This window comes from Macrobrachium nipponense, chromosome 16, assembly GCF_015104395.2.
Source record: "Macrobrachium nipponense isolate FS-2020 chromosome 16, ASM1510439v2, whole genome shotgun sequence".
Lineage (NCBI taxonomy): Eukaryota > Metazoa > Arthropoda > Malacostraca > Decapoda > Palaemonidae > Macrobrachium > Macrobrachium nipponense.
Window position 1 is genome coordinate 20,351,819 of NC_087209.1, and position 21,168 is coordinate 20,372,986.

Genomic DNA, 21,168 nt, shown 5'->3' on the forward strand with positions numbered 1-21,168 from the left:
AAAATCACTAAAACATAACATTACTGAACTTTAAATATTAATAGTCTTCAAGATTTTCTCCCATCTTCTGCCCTTTGTTATCAAGGGTCAAAAGAATCAAACATGAAATACAAAAATCCCTGGAAGTTCCCCCACCCCCTCCAATGAGAAAGAGAGAGAGAGAGAGAGAGAGAGGAGATGATGATGAGAGAGAAAGTTAGAGAGAGAGAGGAGTTTGGATGAATTTGTATTAACTTTAATGAAACCCCAAATTTTAATTGAATTTTAAATTTAGAGAGAGAGAGAGAGGAGGAGGGAGAGAGAGGAGAGGAGGGGAGAGAGAGACGAGAGAGAGAGAGAGAGAGAGAGAGAGAGAGAGAGAGAGAGTATGAATTCTACTGTAACAAATTTAATGAACTCCTTTTTAAATTTATGAGAGAGAGAGAGAGAGAGAGAGAGAGAGAGAGAGAGAGAGAGAGAGAGAGAGAGAGAGTTTTCTGAAAATCTAGAATTCTTAGCTGGTATTGTAGACAAGGAAGAAAATTACATAATCGGATTTGAAAATAAATAAAATAAAAAAAAACATAAATACATAAAAGTTCCTCCATAATAATCACAACGACATGCATTGATCCTCATAAAAAACACTATATGATCAAACACAAAACCAAAATTATACAGGAAAAAAAATTGGGTTTTAATGAACACAGAATCACTTTTTACGAGATTTCAATATCAAGTTCGTAATCGGCACGACAGCAAAATAAAAAATTAAAAAAAAAATAAATCTTATTTATAATGAATCTGCATCCCGGACTTGCAATTTAAAACTCAAAATTAATTTCCGCGCTTAATGAAAAATCACCCTTTCATACCTGCAACGATTCTGACCATGATTGCATATTAATTAAGCGGCTGAATTCCTTTAATGCTGAACGGGGCCAAAAAATGCTCGTATTTATTTATGTAATTACCCGGACTAATTTCACTTCGCTCGACAAATATGTTTGTTTAAAAAAAAAAAACGGGGGTCCGCGTACGTGTGCGTATAAGCTGAATGCGTATATGCGTCCGTATACATCATAAAAGTATGTATGCATCATATTCGCTCTACGAACTTACCATAAGCTCGAGTCCACAATGTATATTTATAAATACGTTTGTTTAAAAAAAGGAGGGATTTTATGTACGTCTGTGTATACGCCGAATGCTTATATGCGTATGTATACATCATATGTACGTAGCCTATACATCATATTCACTCAACAAATTTACCGAAAGTTTGATCCTCTACGTGTATGTAAATATTTACATATATATGTATAAATGTATTTACACAGTATGCTATTCTGTAAACATCCATTTTCCTAAATAAATACACTGACACCCTATTGGTGTCTAGGGCCTTACGGCAATGCCCTGCCGCTTACACAGGACTGTAAGTCTGTTGCAAGTTCCATATAGTAAGTATATTCCTAAAGCTATTCAAAAATACATGTAATCGCATGAACACTAACTGCATATGTATGACATTCATGTAGACACTCGCTGAAGTTCCCGATAAAGACAGAGAGAGGATGCAAAGTAAATACAGATCAAATAAAAACAGATCGAGCAATTATGAAACGCTAATGAAGACCAAATGAAACAGATAATAACCATAATAAGAGAAAATCGATAAGGAAACTAACTAGTACACGAGAGCACGTGGATTGGAAGAGTAAACATAGTGCATTTAACACATCTTATCACAAGTAATTATATGAATTTGAAGTACATCCATCAGCTAATATCCAAACTTTACAGACATGACCTGAAGGCAATATCAAATTACAAATTGTCTGACTGTCTGTAAAATATTGTAAAAATACTGGTCAAATTAACAAATGTAGATAATCTCTCTCTCTCTTTTCTCGTTTTTTCTTTCCTTCCCTTTTTTCCTCTCTCTCTCGTTTTTTTTTCTCTCTCTCTCTCTCTCTCTCTCTCTCTAACCTTCATCGCAACGAATAATTTATGTTAAATATTATTACGCATTTGTCCAAAGACATTCACGCAGAAAAAACTTATTTATTAAAAAAAAACTGTGCATTTCTAAAACTTAAGCGCACCAAGAAAAACTCACCATGAAAACATTCACCTATGTAGAGAAGGAAAGAAAAAAGAAACATCTACCTGGCTGCAGCGCATCTACAGACAGTTGCAGGAGCAATTCCATTTAAAAACGATCTCCTTCATCTTCACCTACCCCTCCTCCTCCTCCTCCTCCTCCTCTCCTCCTCCTCTCTCCTCCTCCTCCTCCTCCTCTCCTCCTCTCCTCCTCTCTCCCTCTCTCCCCTCCTCCTCCTCCTCCTCCTCCTCCTCCTCCTCCTCCTCCTCTCCCTCCTCCTCCTCCTCCTCCTCCTCCTCTCCTCCTCCTCCTCCTCCTCCTCCTCCTCCTCTCCTCCCTCCTCCTCCTCCTCCTCCATCTACCTCTTCCTCCTCCTCCTCTACCTACTCCTTCTCCTCCTCCTCCTCGACGGATCTGCAGTGCATCATCCTGGAGATGAAGCTTCCACTAATATTTGCTCTCCAATAATTAACGAACTTCAGACTAATTAACATACTGACATCGTGCTGATCACTCCTGCTTCAATATTGAAATGAGAACTTCGCTCTTATTGAAGCGGCAGAGAGAGGGAATGCGCGCTAGTTATTAACGGTATGGTTTTCATAAAAAGTCCCTTGGAATGGTAGTTAGAGACGGTATGGTTCTGATAAATGTGGGACGTTGTGATGGTTATAAAGATATGGTTTTGATGAATGTGGGTTGGAATGGTAGTTGGAGACGGTATGGTTCTGATATAAGCGGACGGTGTATTAGTTATGGAGATGTGGTTTTGATGAATGTGGGTTGGAATGGTAGATGGAGACGGTATGGTTCTGATATACTAAGTTGGACGGTGTATTAGTTATAGAGTTTGGTTATGGTAAATGTGGGTTGCAATGGTAGTTAGGATCGGTATGGTTCTGGTATTAGTGAGGCGGTGAAATAGTTATGGAGATTTGGTTTTGATAAATGCGGGTTGGAATGGTATCTGAAAACGGTATGGTTCCATTAAATGTGGGATAATACTTTAAGTTATAAATACGTGGTTTTGATAAATGTGAGAGGAAATGGGGATTAAAATAATTGTTCTGATAAACGCGGGAAGTTGTCGCAGTTAGAAACAGAATGAAAAAAAAAAGGATAGAGAATTGTAGTAAGATGACAAGGTTTCGATAAGAGGAGGATGAAATGGTACGCCGAGAGCCATCTTCGTTTTTATGAAATTGGGAGAGGATGGTAATTGTGACGGATTTGGTTTTCATGCAAATGTGATGGAATAAGATCTTAATGGTACGTATTTTATAAAAGACGAAATAATATTAACGAAGGCGTGGTTTGGGTGACCGTAGGATGAAATGGTAATTGGTAACAGTATGGGGTTTAATGGAGTTTATATGATAAAACAACGGAGAATGATTACTTAACGGCAAAACTTTACACAAAGGAAAAGTATTCAGACAGCATGGACATTTCTAGTGTTTCAGTCATCGCCGCATGTTTTTGTATGGGTGAAATATTTGCTGATACCAATGAAGTCACTTAAGAAAAAAGTGGAACGTTTGCCAATATGAAACGCACTCTACGAAGCTTCATTTCCCAGATGCTGCATTTGACAGCAAAGAAACAATGAATACACAAAACAAACAAGTTCATTAGAAGGAAAGAGATGACCATGCCTGGGAGTCAGTCGTTATCTGCACATATCTATTCCAACACCCTTTTGCCGGGAGGATATGATGGGGCTAGCAACTGCACTACTTGCGAATATTCAATCGAGTTGAATATAGAATTTAGGCCAAAGGCCAAGCACTGGGACCTATAAGGTCATTCAGCCCTGAAATGGAAACTGACAGTAAAAGGTCTGAAAGGTGTCACAGGAGGGAAACCTCAAAGCAGTTGCACTATGAATCAAGTGTTAGGAGAGGGTGGAAAGTAAGATGAAGGACGAGAATATGAAAGAAGCTACAGTAAAAGGAACGAAAGTGGTTTCAGCTAGGGGCCGAAGACACGCTGCAAAGATTCTTAAGTAATGCCTACAGTGCACCGCATGAGGTCCACTGACGGCACTAACCTCCTACGGGGAATTGGGCCTATTGATCTAAAGTATCCCCACGGACAGTATGAAAATCACTGCTTCGTGCTCTTCGAAGATATGGCCATTTGCATTTTCAATATGAAATCCTAGAATTTAACAAGTGGTGACATTCGTTGACAACAGAGAATAACAGAGTTGAAGATTTTGGTACATTCCCAAAAGGCCAAATATCATGTGTTTTGATCTTAACTTGTCCAATAATTTGGCAAACCCTGATAAATTAGCGGAAAAATAATAAAAATATAGTTTATATTTATTTACCTATTGGTTCAGTAACTGATCAAGATACTCATCTATTGGTCAACGAAAAACAATGTAGCGTAACCTTACAAATTTCATTGACTGATTCATTGATTGATATTGACTGACGTCTCATTGAATATGGCCATTGACAGTTCTTTGAAAATTTTAATGCTAAAAAAATGGGTCGAATAACAACTTGAACATAAAATGAAAAAAAAGGAATGACTAGGAACGACATCTTTCCTTTTTCAAAAGCATTAGACGAAAGTAAACTAGCCTAATATAAAAACTCGTCACAATAAGCATAGCCATTGAATAAGATAAGCAAGCAATATCATTTAAGACGAATTTTGAAAGATAGAAGGGCGCAAAAATCCACTACAGTAATAGGATGGAAATAATGCTTGACATTATGGAATTCTATCTTTTCTTTTTTTAGAGCTACGATGAAGCAAATTCACATCTAATATTCTTTACCAAAAGATTATTATTTCTTTGTTAAATCGAGAAAAAAAAATGACGACAACGTTAGCTCAGAAAAACATTGATTTCGAAAATTTAGCGTTAAGTAAGATCAGAAATATCCTTAACTAATTCTGGAATTGTAACACAGAACATCCTTAAAAAATAAAAAGAATTCCGTTTCATCATATTTCTATTTCTGTCTATGGAATTCACAATGATTTCTCTGCGTCACACATCTTTCATTCAGTTTTTCCAATTTCTTTCTATCTCTCTCTCTTTTTCCCTTTACCCGGCACCTGTTGCAACAGCTGATAATTATTCTCTCGCCTTCTCGCACAACCTACTTAACTGCACTTTGCGCTAATTTTACCCTAGAAAGGTATCAGACAAATTTCCCTAATATAGTTAGCTCTTGCTAACTTCCACATAGCACGCAGCCGTAATTATTTGATCGAGAGGTGGCAATACCTTTCACTTCAATATCGTTGGGAGAGAGAGAGAGAGAGAGAGAGAGAGAGAGAGAGAGAGAGAGAGAGAGAGAGATTAAAAGCAATACTGGTAAAGGTGGCATACAGTAATATACGATGACATGCACTTAACAAAACAGGGATGGAACGTTGTTAAGTAATGGTATAATTTTGATAAATGTAGGACAGTGTGATACACTTATAAACACATGGTATGACAGATATAAAACTGGTTTAGCATAAGGTAATTTGATCGATGCACTAAGTCAAAAGTATAAAGATTAAAAGTATAATCAAGTTCGTTTTCTTGATAGTTGAAGTTGTCTTCGTTACCAAGTCCTTATATAATTTCTCAAGGATGCAGTAACTGGACTCTTCAGAATAATTCCACTGTCGCGATAAACCTTTGGCAAAATTACTTTCCATTTGACACAAGATTGAAATGTCATCCATTTGCAAATGGATAGACAAGAGAAACAGACACGTTTCTTTCAACTAATTACGTTCTGTTGTTGTTTTTGAAGATTAAGCTGGTCTTGTGCCAGCACGGGCTCTTGCTCATAAAGCAGCACGATGGAAATTAAAAATGAAACGACTAAATGCCATTAGGGTTATGACAAGGCATATTTTATATTTGAAAGAAAACTTTTAGTCTGTCTTAATCCTACATTCTTGATGGTAACAAATATGAATGAAGGATAATTAACTCTCTTTTTTAAAATATCGACATTTTTACGATGCTTTACTAAAAATACTCTTACATACACATGTGTATAGATTATATATATATATATATATATATATATATATATATATATTGTATATAGTATATGCGCACTGTTTAATGAATTCAAGTACCACTACACGATCTAAAGTACTCTCAACGCCAAAAGAGAAAAACTAAGAAAAAAAAAAACAATCTCTTACTCCCCCGCTCTAATTCCCCCTCCGCCTTCAGAGGGGGTCCACCCCCCTCTTGTTTAATCCCCCGGGGAGAATTGGCCAAATTTGGGATGCCATACCACAAACATTAATAATATTTCCCTTATGGTGGGTGCGCATTGAATAAGTCACACAAGATGTATGAGGCTGGTCTACTCAATCCGAATTTCCTTCCAGGCTCCCCCTCCTTCCCCTCCTTCCTTCCCCCTACCTACATCTCCCTCCCCCCACCGTCAACTATCACTAATATTCTCCCTCTTCTATTCCCCTCCTCTCCCATAAAAATCATAACAACGGTCTACTTTTCCAGTGACGTCACACAATCTTGAATGGCTTCGTGTCTCTTCAATATACAAAATTCTTCTAACTGATTCTGCCTCTATAAATCTTAGTCAACGAAAATCGAAAAAGGAAAATATAAGGATTAATAAAAACGAATAAAAGGGGGAGGAGTGGCATCATTTGGACTTGGAAATAGCAAAACTGTTCGTCGTGTCCACAACTCTTAACGCTATTCATCACCCATCCACCCACACTTAATGTTATGCACCCTCCTGGTGTGGGATGAATGGCTGGGGCGAAAAAGCGTTGAGAGAGAGAGAGAGAGAGAGAGAGAGAGAGAGAGAGAGAGAGAGAGAGAGAGAATGTACTCACTCATAAAATGGTTATGTTTTTTTGCTATAAAATGTGTTTTAGTCCTAGCTATAAAACAAGCAACATTTCTTGCTTTTAAATAACTTTTTTTTTTTTACCATAAAACGCGTTACGTTTTGTGCTATAAAAAAATCTGTACTTAGTGCTATAAATATAACAAGAACCACATTCTGCGCTATAAAACAGCCTATAAGTCAGGCATAAAACAAAGTTATATCCCCTACAAAAAGTCTGAGTCATGAAATAAGTCATTTTTTTTATAACTTGAGTTAACTTTTATGACGTAAAAGAAACCCGATATATAGCTAAAAGACCGATATGAATAAAAAAAAAAATCTGAATATAATTCCGAATCCCAGCACTCACATAGGTACGAAAAATTATTCTTTGAATTTAATATTCACTACAGACTACATTCGCGGCAAAGAATAAAAAGTAAGTATATCTTAGTTTTACCAGACCACTGAGCTGATTAACAGCTCTCCTAGGGCTGGCCCGAAGGATTAGATATTTTTACGTGGCTAGGAACCAATTGGGTTACCTAGCACGGAACCTACAGCTTGTTGTGGATCCGAACCACACTATATCGAGAAATGAACTTCTATCACCAGAAATAAATTTCTCTGATTCCGCGTTGACCGAGCCGGGAATCGAACCTGGGACCACCGGATTGGCAGCCCAGCTCGAAAACCACTCGTCCAGCGTGGAACTGCGGCAAAGAATAATGGTTGTAATCTAAACGCCATCTAAAGTACTGTGGATACGAAGAAATCCATAGTAAGATAGCTACACTGAAACAATGGGAGTCTCATGGCATTCCATTAGAATACGACACGAAATAGGTACCTGTCTAAAAGCATAGAGGAATCGTATACCACCGATAAAAATGATCTATAGCCTCCATGCTCAAATTCCAGAAGTAATTGTTACACATTCAGATGCCCCACACCGATACCTCAGCCAGACACATCCTTTATCTACTACGAAACATCTCATCTTTTATGAAAGCGCCTTCCAGGCCGAAATCGACGCTGGAAAAGACTCTGAGCGGCCGCGCAGGCAGTCAGGTCAGTCTTAAAAGCACAAAAATGAGCCTGAATTAATAAGCAGCACTCAAGACCGCCGAACACTTAAAAGTGATCACGAGCCTCTCATATTAATAATCGTCATCGTATCCGCTTACAGTCACGACCTCGGCCGCACTTAGACCGGGCGGGGCCATTTGCGCTCATGCATTTGCCATGAGGGAAAATAACGCGTGTGATTGCGGGGGCAGAGCGCGCGCGCGTGATTGCGCGTGATTGCGCTTGGCTCTGGCTGGGAATGCTCGCTTGCATTCGTTAAAGCATGTTGTGTTTGGCTTGTCCAGAGAGAGAGAGAGAGAGAGAGAGAGAGAGAGAGAGAGAGAGAGAATGGAAGGTATGTGCCGTATTTCATTTTCATTAGATGTGACGACTAACGACTTGAGTAGTGTAGGGAGTAGGGATAGGTAAGTGGAGGGAGGCGGGGGAGGGGTTGCAACTTTGGACATCATGCTTCCTTCTGGAGGGGTTAGAAGGAAGAGGGGGCGTGGGGTGGCAGGTGGGTTGGGACTTTTTCCTTAAGCTTAAGAACATGAACAATGAGTAAATTATGGCCATCATTCGCATGGGAAGAAGAAAAAAATTTACGATTTCTGAAATTATTGATTGGGCAACACTTAATTCTAGTCTTTTTTTTTTTCCGAGACAGCCGTTTTTTGTGGTACTATCTGGATGATTACGTAAGCAGAAAGTTGCTCGCAGCCTTTAAGGGATAAAATTTTCTCCTTAAACCTCAAACTCCCAAACTGCAATGTTCCCTGTTTTGTTTTATTTTATTTTATTTATTTATTTATTTTATTATTATTTTTTAATATACTATTAGGCTACCAGTCCATCGCCCTCCGACTTGTTATTAAATTCTAATAACAAGCAGTTATATTAAGCTAAGAATGAGGGTTCCCTCTCACGGCTGAAACAAGTTGGCTAAAACGTTGTTAATGATTCATGAAACGCGATTGTATTATCTAACAAATTTGATGACCAGTGGATTGGTTAATGGCAAGGATAACTGAGCAAGAAAAAAGTCAATATGCTTCTGAACTATACTTGAATAAGCCATAGTTCCAGATGAACATTGGTTTCAGTTTCTAAAATCGTAAAACACCAATGTATCGTTTATATATATATACATATACAAATATATATATACTATATATATATATATATATTATATATATATATATAGGACATATTATATATATAAATTTCTGACTCACTTCAGAATCGAACTCAAGTCTTTCAATTGAACACTTGCTGGTATGCATGGCAAGAGATATATCTTGCCCAGGTAAATCCTTAAAGGTACAGTGTTATTCCAGGTTCTAACTTCTTTTATAACTTGTGTGGCTTGGTTGGCAGTGGTCTCGTCTTTCAATTGAAAGACCTGGGTTCGATCCTGATATGAGTCAGAAATTTATTTTTGTTCCACACGTAATTGTGTGTTGATACTTTCTATATATAGTAGATAGATAGATAGATAGATAGACAGATAGATAGATAGATAGATACATTATCCAAGCGAGTTCGCAGATGTGCCAAATTCATTGTCCCTTTGTATGAAGTAGCTTTAATTAAGGAGTGGTATTGGTCTATTTATAAATAAAAGGCAGAATGCGACAATGTATGGTTTGGTGCGGTATGAATGGTATACATACATGTTTTTGATCTGGAATTAAAGACAGAAATAAAAAAAAAAAGAGCGGTGTTAGGTTCCCAGCCTATGTATTCAATCGTATTTTTTTTTTAATTCTCTTCGACAACTAGTATAAAATTAAGTGGGACGAGAATACGTGAAGGTTAAATGACAATGTAACTAATGGAAATTGTATTTACTATTTTTGAAGAAGATTCCTGTGTCATCTGTCTGTTACTAAAACAGAATATAAACCATGTTGGAACAGACTGAATAACTACCAGGTTTGACAACAAATACACACAACTCATACAGACGAAACTAAAAAAAAGAAAACAATGATGAAAATGAGGGGAAACTGCTAAAGAAATAATGCGCACGGTAGAACACTTTCGAACATTTTTCTTCCTCCTCTTTTTCTTCTTCTTCAATGTAATTCTCCTGAAGAACACAACAATACCCATGACTTCACCAAAAGACCTCCCGAAGGGGAAAACCTAAGGGCATTGTCCCTCTATTATTCTTTTTCCCCTTCTTAGTCCCCCAAAAGTTCCCTTTTCTGCGACCTCCCCTCAGAATGACCTCCTCATCCTGCTCCCCTCACCCCACCACCCACCACCACCACCACCCTCTCCCTGTCCTTACCAACTCTTACCCTTCGCGAAGGCACTCTACAAAACCCCCAGACCTAACCCCCCCCCACCCCCCACCCCACCCTTCTTACACCTAACCCCCGTAGCCATAGAGTCCATTCTCTCTCTCTCTCTCTCTCTCTCTTCTCTTCTCTCCTTCCCCAACCCCACACCGGAAGTTACTTTCGGTGACTCGGATATACACTCGATGTGGGTGTCGGAAGCTCTCACAAATTCATTCATTTAATGATACGCTGTTTGAAGGGACCCTCTCTCGGTGCTGGTTGATGCTGAGAGGCATACACAGGCGCCCGCCCGCACGCACCCGCGCACAAACACACAAACACACTCGCACACGCACAAACACATACACACAAACACTAGGACAAGAGAAACTCTTCATGCAGCCAAGATCTGCAAACTGTTTTCCTCTCAGGTCTCATAAATGTTTTGACTCACAATGACACTTGTTGTGTTGTTCCTAGAATTAATTTGCGACCCTACCATACGTTTTTACTTACAAATAAAGGAGGAATATCAATAGTCTTATTTTACCACTTTTTCCATCCTATTTCAATGTACATTTTTAGACGGAGGCCGAAGGAACGAAATTCTTTACATCCTTTTCCAGTTCAGTGCTGAAGGAAAATCAAATTTCCTCGACTTCTTGGCCACACTGGCTAAATTAGCCACCTGAATACTTAGATTTCTTAAGATATTGATCACGCCAAGACTGTCCACATTTTGACTACAGTCTGTTTTTCGGAGCAGAAGGTAACCATCCACAACAGATGTAACTGACGCTCAAGCTGCTCGGCATCCACCATTGGTTATAATGTTATCGGCTGCGGATATTTACCGTCAGTTGAAAAGAAAATTAAAGAAATAAATAATAAATGAAGCAGCATACATGATCACCACGCTTGCACATCATGGGGAAAATTTATATAATTTGTCATTCTAACTTGTAACTATGATGTCCCGCATCTCATTACTTACATTCTTAACGGAACATAAATTATTCCATCACATTTGCTTATCAGCTAGAAATTTTGAGTTTTTTATTATCTCTTGTATTCTTGCTTTCAATAAGAGAAATCATGAAGACAAATGATGGCATACAGAGTAATAGTACAGGCTTTGATGATGCTACGTGATAAAACGCTTAAACTCTTCTTACCAAAATACAAAATGAAAGGAAAAGAATCAGTAATTTGGTGAAGTACGACTTTACGAAAAATTAGCAGTCAAAAGTGAATACTAATGCGGTAGCCTATTTCTAATTATTGTTGACTGTATAGTCGGTGATATAAAAGAAAAATGGTCACTTATAAAAAACAAAGAGTGAGAACGGTTCTGATTTCTACAGAAGACTAAGACGAATAAACGGTAGACATATTTTTTTTTATATTCTTATGAAATTGCTGCTTTGACAAACTGCACGGATGTGGAGCACGCAGTTTTTGCGCTGCAATGACCCAGTTATAAACTAATTTATTTATTCCTTCCTGAACAAACACAGGTACAATTACAATTTTATTTTCATTCTAGACTGCCACATTTTCTTAACTATAAACCTAACTATTATCATGTTCGTAAGAATCTGCATCCGCCACAGATATATATATTATATATATATATATATATATATATATATATATATATATATATATATATATATATATATATATATATATATAATATATATATATATATGCATATATATACATATATACATGCAATTATAAAATTATGATTTACGAGACTATCTAATCTTCTGAGTTGTACTCTACCAAAAGACATTTTTTTAACAAGATATTAACCCTGAAAAAAAAAAAACACCTAAAATATGGTACTGAAAGTGTTATCACGGCAAAATTAATTGTTCCTAATAGTAAGGTATTTTCAGTTAAGAAAAAAGGCGATAAATGGTCTCTCACTCCACATTACTGATAAAATTTATAAGCCTATTAAAATAATTTGCTTTCAACATCTTAAAACAAACCATAAATATAGTATGGGAAAATTAATAGCAATAAAGAGGACTTATGGATCATTATGTCCCAAAAAATTAACTCCCAGCTAACGGTAAAAAGAACAAAAAAAATCTATCCACCTGTTCCTTAAATATTTTGATGGGGATCAATCGAAGTGTACTTCTGTCTTCCCTCTCGTCTCTTTGTCTTCCCCTCTCATCACCTTCCTCCCTCACGGATAAACTCGCCTTTCCCCTCATTCCCCCTTTCCCTTCTCACTCATCGCCGTCAACTCGTTGAGCAGCGAGACAGTAGATTAGCCTTGATTAATTTCCAAGACTCGTCCTGATAAAGGGAAGTTTATTCATTACCCGCCACCCTGTCTCAACTACCTCAGCGCTCCGCCTTATTGGTTGCCGCAACTTCGTCCGCATCCGTGCAAGCGGATGCGACTTCAGTTTGTGTCAATTGAAACACAGGTCAATTCATCATTAATTTCGAACGGTTCATAAAACGCTAACCTAACCCATGGATAAACGGATCATAAAAATATCTTAATCAAAACAAAAATAGACCACAGAAGCATACTGAACAATATGCGAAATCATGACATCGCGTTCGCACGATTCCGAACCGACTAATGGGAGTGTGTGATTGTTCTTCAGCGCCGAGAAGGTCCAAACTGGGAGTTCTCGCCAACTCTGAGGACATCTGAGTTTACTGGAACTTGAGGAAAATGTGTATACGGGCGTTTCCATAACTATGCGAAAGTCTGTTTGCGCGAGTTTGCATGCATATCGAACACTATTCAAGCATTCGTGTGCAAAATAGGGCATCCTTTCATGTCGGTTTTCTCTGTAAATATTTCTGGAGGGCTAATTGAAATTTGTTTTCTTACAGGGGAAAACTGTCTTCCTTCATCGCACACTTCTAGTTTACTACATTCTGGAAAAACTGTAGATGTTACCATCATTAACACTTACATAAAGTGAATCAATTCGAGTTCGAAAACTAGTTTAGAAAACTTGTAAATTACTTCCCTCGGTGATCAATAACCAATTTTTTTTATGTATATTCAGTTTGTTTTAAAAATTTACCCTACAAATAACCGGACTCGATCTAAAAACGTTGATTTCTAATACGTTTCACTGAAGGTACAGGTCATCCTGTGAACATGAAAATCTGTCGCTGTCAAATTCACCTTCTAATTAGTAATGACTATGTAACCAAGATATGGTTGTATTTACATTAGTTAATTCATAATTAAACTCAAATCTTTATTCATATGCAATTATATTTAATTACTTGAATTACATAAGTTTTAAAAAATTACAAAGATAAAATCTTACTCGACACAGAAAGTCTAACGTAAAAATAGCTTCCTTTGCTTCATTACAGGTAATCATTGTGTTCTCCTTAAGGTCTATCAATTCTTCAATCAAATTGATCCTCCATTTATCTTCACAGCCATAATTTTCTTTCGTAACTGCTTAATGCATCTAAAAAAAATATGCATGAATGGTAACAATTGTAACAATGAAAAAAAAAACATGCCCTAACTGTGGCCCTTTCTCAAGAGACGTAAAGGTGGTTCAGACTGGGTCAAGGCCCAGTACTCAAGTTTTAAGTCGAATGCTACGTAAATAAAAGTAAACAAGTTATACTCAGTAATCTTGTGGGCTTCATTTTCCATCTACAGAAGAAAACTGGAAGAGGTAATTGTAACAATTGTATAATTTACAAGAATAATTATTACCATCAAAATCTTTATCATCACGAGGATGAGATGAAATGCAACGGTTATTTTCAAAGAGAGCTGTCTCCAAATCGATCGTAGTTTGTCTGTGCAACAAAAAAAATAATAATAAAAAAATAAAAACAAAGGGCCAAGAAAAGCACTTCTACGCTTTGGAGCGTGACAGGCTTCGAGCACAGAGACCAACGCTGCTGAACAAATACAGCGAAGAGCATACTAAAACAAATAAAAAAGAAGAGATTAACATGCGATAGTTCCCTTAAGCCCCCCTTTTTTTTCCCCAAATAAATATTTTGCATCGAGTAGATATAGCGCGCTGCAAATGGAAGTCGCTTTATTTTTTTTTCTATATATTTATATATATCTATACATATGACATTCGGCGTGTTGTGCAGCAGTTTCAAAACGGCAAATCCGATGAAATGGGTTGAGCAGTATTTTGTTATTTTTTTTTTTTTTTTTCATCAGCATGTTTTCACAAATGCTTTCTAAAACACCAGCTTTGCCTGTCCCCGTCTCGCCTTTTCCCTGACAGATTTCGTTTCCATTCGGTTACAAAATCATTTCTCTCTCTCTCTCTCTCTCTCTCTCTCTCTCTCTCGTTCACAGGTGTGTCTAATGAAGGTTTCCGGCCATTATTCTCTTTCTTTATATTCCTAACACACAAACAAAATTACACATTTGTGCATGTGTCAAAACGAGAATTTTTGGTCTCTCTCTCTCTCTCTCTCTCTCTCTTCTCTCTCTCTCTCTCTCTCTCTTCTCTCTCTCTCTCCTCCTCTAATGTCGAAAGCGGATATTAAGCAACATTAAATCTTTTCTTCAAGTCATGTCAAAACGAACCTTAATGGTGATCATTCTCTCTCTCTCTCTCTCTCTCTCTCTCTCTTCTCTCTCGTCTCTCCTTCTCTCTCCGTCTCTTCTCTCTCTCTCTCCTTTCGACTAATGTCGAAACCATGATTAAGCAATATAATTTTCCTTTTTTTTGTTTTTTTTTTTTGTTACGTCAAAACGAACCTTTACAACGCTCTCTCTCTCTCTCTCTCTCTCTCTCTCTCTCTCTCTCTCTCTCTCTCTCTCTTCCTGAATAATGTCGAAATCACTCATTAGGCAATATAATTTTCCTTTTAGAGTAACATCAAAATGAACGTATCCAACATTTCTTCTTCTCTCTCTCTCTCTCTCTCTCTCTCTCTCTCTCTCTCTCTCTCTCTCGGATAATGTTAAAACGAACCTTAAAGTCGCACAATAACTCCCACTCTTTCTCAACTAAAGTAAAAACTGACTGATCTCATATAAAATGTGATGCCGTCTTTTTATCCGTTTTCAGCAGGGAAAAACTATCTTTTTAAAAGCAAGCCGTAAAAATGTTTCACTTCCTACGGGTAAAAAAAAAAGAAAAAAAAAAAAAAGAAAATGCAGGTTGCAAAACTCATCCTTTTCAAGAATTCTTTGGAAAGTCAAAACAGATGAATACAATTTCCGAATCTTACTATGCCATTAATTTTGCAGTGCAGGGTTACGCTTCGAAAAAAACAGTGATAATTCTCCCTTGTTTCAAGCTGAAATTATTTTCCTTCTTCTGATTAATTATTGCTATTATTATTATTTTACCATATGCATTTTTTTTACCATCCCGTAGCCGGGTGAGGGGTTGAAAGGAGTTGGGGAGGGTTGGGGGGGGGATATTTTGTTCAGAGTTAGCCATCCTGTTTTCAACAAATGTTTTGTTATGAGGTGGCTAGCCCATGCTGGTTTTTGTTTTCTCTCTCTTTTTTTAATAGGAAACCCTGGTTGCAACCCACCTTAGTCGTCTAAATGCTAGGTACTAATTCACAGTGTTTAGATCAACGAAGACCTGGTGGGTTTTTACCAAATGACTACGAGTATTATCATTATTATTATTATTATTATTATTATTATTATTATTATTAGCAAATCCAGCTTTTTATTCTTGCGCAACCATCAATACTGTTAATAAAACAAAACACTTTACTATATCCATATATAAATTTCCATAAATGAAATCTTTGGAACATCGTAAAACTGGCTACGCATTCACCGACATCAAAATGAAACCAGACGAAAATGAACTCTATCAAAACCTGGTAGAGTAAATCCGGCTACATGACTTGAGCGACTCGAAACGGAGTGAAGAAATAAATCTCCACATTACTGCCAAAAGGTCACGCGAGGTATTTTCCATTAATGCACTTGATAACGTTCATGCCAGGGCAAAAATGTTCGGGTCATATCGAAATGCAGTAAATATCTACGTGCCATGTTTGAAGGAATCGTGGCACTATTTCCCTGAGTTTTTTTCTTTTCTTTCAGTGCTATTTTCGAAGGACAGGTCGAGAGCATAATGGATTCGGAATAAAAATTTTAAAAATTAACTGAAAGGAATATATAACACACACACACACACACACACACATATATATATATATATCTATATATATTATATATATATATATATACTACGAATATTATATATATGAAATATATATATGTGCATAGTTATATTGTATATATACATAGTATATATATATATGTTCTATATATATCATATATATATATTTATTTATATATATATTATACATATATTATATATATATATATCTATATGATATATACTATATATATATATCTATATATATATATATTATATCTAGTTATACTATATATATTATATATGATATATATACTATATATACTATATATATATAGATATATATATATATATATATTTATAAATATCTTTTATATATATATATATATATCTATATTATATATCTAGAAAAGGAGTACTATATTATATATCATACAATATCTTTATTGTATATATATATATATATATATAAAATATATATATACTATATATATATAGAGAGATTAATATATATATGAGAGAGATGAGAGAGAGGAGACGAGATGAGAGAGAGCGAGAGAGAGAGAGAGCACCTATAATATAAAAAGTATGAGTACGTATATAAATGTACATATCATACATAGTAATATACATATATATATACATATATATATTATATATATATATATACATGTATATTACATATTATGTACATATAAATAAAGAAATAGTAGGTTGTTGTAGGTCCATCAGAAAATAAATACTCAACTGATAACAATTACCATAAATAAAAAAATAAAAGGGGAATATAGTCCGGTCGCTGGTAGGTTCCTAAAAAAAAAAAAAAATAAAAAAGAAAAAAAAAAAAAAAAAAAAAAAAAAACTCGTAATTTTGTCTAGAACCCGTATCAAACTAAACGCTTTGCTTACCTAATCACCTACAACGAACTAAACGTACCCTCATAAGAGTAATACCCAAAGTCTCCGGAGACAGTTTACAACGCGGGCGTTGGGCGAGTGGTGGGGTGGGGTAGGTGGGTGTCAAGCAACAAAATGAGGAGGGAAACTCCAAAATGCTATCATTCCCTCCCCTTGGACCAGACCACACTCTTCCCTTCACCCCCCCCCCGCCCCCCGCCAGCCACCCTCGAACACCCACCCACCAAAAGAGAGGCCCTTTTAGCCATGTGCACTCGCAAGTCAACAAAGGCGTGATAAAAAGGGACGCACACGGGCGTACAGAGGGATGTACGAAGATGCACAAGAGGGCGCGCATCTCTCCCTGGTCTTCCCTTTGTGTGCATCCGTCCAGCTGGAAGACTTCACAGGATAAGGGACCCGGGAGAGACCCGGGTTCGGGGGAGACACCACTCGCCTATAATCCTTGGGTAAAAGAAAGCAAAACACACTTGGTGGGGAGGGGCGGCCGGTGGGAGGAGAGGTGGGGCTATGGGGGGGGGGGGGGGGGGGTGGGGGGGGGGGGGTGAGAAGGATAAGAGGAATGGGGGTGGAAGGAGGGCGAAAGGTATGTATATATAGTATGGAGGGAAAATTGAGTAAATTTGTGTCGGGAGAGAGAGAGAGAGAGTTACAAGGATTAGGATGTCTCCAAGACTCATTAGTCCATCCGTGGAGACATCATGTGCTCACTTATCTCTTAGAGCAGGTTTTACTGTTCATTCACAGTGTCCTAATGATTTTGTCTAGCTTTCTCTTAAATTCTGAAGAGTACTTGTGTGTCCTGGATGGAGAGAGAGAGAGAGAGAGAGAGTAGAAATTATAAGGAGTACATTCGTGTGTCGAGAGAGAGAGAGAGAGAGAGAGAGAGAGAGAGAGAGTAGAAATTCTAAAGGGTGCAGCATTAGTGTGTCGTGGATGGAAAGAGATTAAAGAGAGAGAGGAGGAGAGAGAGAGAGTGAAGAAACAATTTCTAAAAGAGTACCATTTTGTGTTTGTCTGAGGTGATGGATCGAGAGAAGAGAGAGAGAGAGAGGAGAGAGAGAGAGAGAGAGTGTGTAAAACATTCTCAAAGTGCAAATTCATGCCCGCGAGGGCTGAAATAAACGAGGACCACACAACACACCACAACACACACACAACACTCAGAGAGCGGAGAGAGAGAGAGGAGAGAGAAGAGAGCGGAGAGAGAGAGAGAGAGGAGGAAAAGAGAGGAGAGGAAAATGTAGAAATTCTAAAAACAGACTCTGACGAAAAAAAAATCAGACAAATCACATCATGGCTGCGAAGCCTCTCCGGCAAAAACTCAAACGGGGACTAAAAACAAAAAGGAAAGCAAACACAAACAGCGGGAAAAAAAAGGAGACCAGGGAACTTTACCTGGAGAGGAAAGATGAACAACTACGATAAATCCAGGTATGTGCGAAGATAAAAGCAGCTATGGTCAGAATCTTTGTATTCATAAAGAAAGGTTATTTACATCTAAAAGTTTCCTAGCCGGGAAAGATAAGAAAACACAGAAAGTAGGAGGAGAGATTTTTTTTTTATGTTTTCTGTGATGTGAACGAAGAACGAGAGAACCGTAATAGATAAAAGACGGGGTTTAGAGAAATCACAGAAAGACACAACTATTAGAAATAGGAATGGAATAATAACTTTTTTTAAAAGGAGAGAGAGTGAGAGTACGTATATTGCAAATTAAAATAAGAGGCTTAAAATATATCAGTTTTAAAATGCAATGATGTGTGAGAAGAGAGAGAGAGAGAGAGAGAGAGAGAGAGAGAGAGAGAGAGAGAGAGAGTATTGTAGGTTAATATAAAAGATTGAGAGAGAGAGAGAGAGAGAGAGGAGAGAGAGAGAGAGAGAGAGAAATTGCGAACTGATATCAGCTGCTTAGAATAAACCATGAGTACATTGCAAGATAGATAGAGAGAGAGAGAGAGAGAAATTACGAACTGATATCAACTGCTTAGAATAAACCCTTAATGTACGGATAACGGAGGGAAAGAAGATCAACTGCTTAAAATAAACCATGATAACAATGCAATAGACAGAGAGAGAGAGAGAGAGAGAGAGAGAGAGAGAGAGAGAGAGAGAGAGAGTAAATATATACGTGGCACACTAGCATACAGGTTTATAAGGCGATTACAACAAACCATATGGAAACTGTAATGAAAGGATCTTAATATGAAGAACGGGGCGTTAAGCGCTTTAAAATTTGACGAGAGAGAGAGAGAGAGAGAGAGAGAGAGAGAGAGAGAGAGAGAGAGAGAGAGAGAGAGAAGGAATAATCCAATAATCAATGGACCTGCCCGTTCCATTCCAATCCATTTACTGGTCCCTATCTTTCTCTTGCTTTCTTTCCTTCAACCTTTTTCTTTCTCTCTCTTTCCCCCTTTTCAGTCACTCGACAATTATATTTCGAGTAAATTCAGAGCCACCAGGTGAAAAACCTATGCATATGAATTCTGGGCACATAATATACATTATACATACGTATAATCTATACTCCTATGGCTGAAACTTGTCCCGTACTATTACTTTGATCTTTCCATAATAATGATTGTAAATTAATGAAGTTTTCATAAACAGTTTAATTTCATTATAAAATTTCACCGTAGAAATTTTGAATATATATTTAACAGAGGGGAAAAACATTTTGCTAAAAGTGAGTATTTCCCTCATACACAACTGGAAAGTTCTCAACTCATTCCATTAAGTTCACGATTTATTTAAGTAGCAATTTCGTTTCTTCGCTTATTTTCTTTCGAGGGGAAATACTTATAAACCATTTTTTGACATTTTTCGCTAAACTATTTACAGAGAAAATTAATTTAACTTACGGCCTAAAAGTCTGATTCGTCCAGCACCCTTTTATTACTTATATAGTATATCCTCCTATGGCACACTTAGGGCAACATCCTCTTAAAAATCCTCTTAAAATGTCCTCTTTAAGCTTCTTAGGCAGCTCCCACGCCCCCCAACGAGACCCACCCCCATCCAGATTTCTCTTCCTCTTGTCTCCTACATTACGGTTGAATTGCAATAACGCCAGCCTTCATTCCGCCCTCATTCCTAAACACTTCGTTTTTAAGTCATATGATTTATATTCTTCCTTCCCTGCGGTGTGAATTTCTTAAGTCAGTTTTGAGTTATTTGTTTTATTAATTTTCATATTACGCTACCTCCAGGGCACTGCATGCGTATTTTATTTCATTATGTTTACCGTTCAAAGATGCTTTGACCAAGCCACTATATAAGTCATATGAAGACTAAAAGGATTTAATAAATTCAAAAAATGGCGGGTGGTGCCGGACAAAAGAATTGCGGTTGCGGAAGGAAGGGATACAAAGAAAAAAAATCAGACTAATGCCTACGTGCATACACACTGTCGGTGTCATCTACGCAATGCGTAGCTACTAACAAGCGTATGAGTTGTTATCGGAAGAGCACCTGTACGCCTTGTACAACAATGCAAGCTGTGAGGCGTATTTCAACCATGGTAAATTTTTCCTTAAGTGGTTACTTAATGATTGCGTATACTTTCTAAATTCTACCGAGCTTTTACGCTTTTACACAACGATATAGAAACGATGACACAAAAATTTCCCTGTTCTGATTTCGTCCAAGACTGTTCGCGTTATCATGATCTTGGTGTCGGGCAGAAAATATTAATGGAGGTTGTTTCACGATTATCCTAGTTCTTATATAAAATCCTAATCATGGAACCGGCACCTTGTACGCAAAACATATGCGCGAAAAGGGGGCGCATATATGAACACAGACAGACATAACGTCCGCGCGTAATACCCACACCGTACGTATAGTAT

The 21,168-nt window shown here is 37.3% G+C and overlaps 1 protein-coding gene across 1 annotated transcript in view; it reads right to left on the minus strand.

The window, feature by feature from the left end:
* The window catches only part of LOC135195284 (LIM/homeobox protein lim-7-like), a 278,819-nt gene that overhangs the window by 196,980 nt on the left and 60,671 nt on the right, over window positions 1-21,168 (minus strand).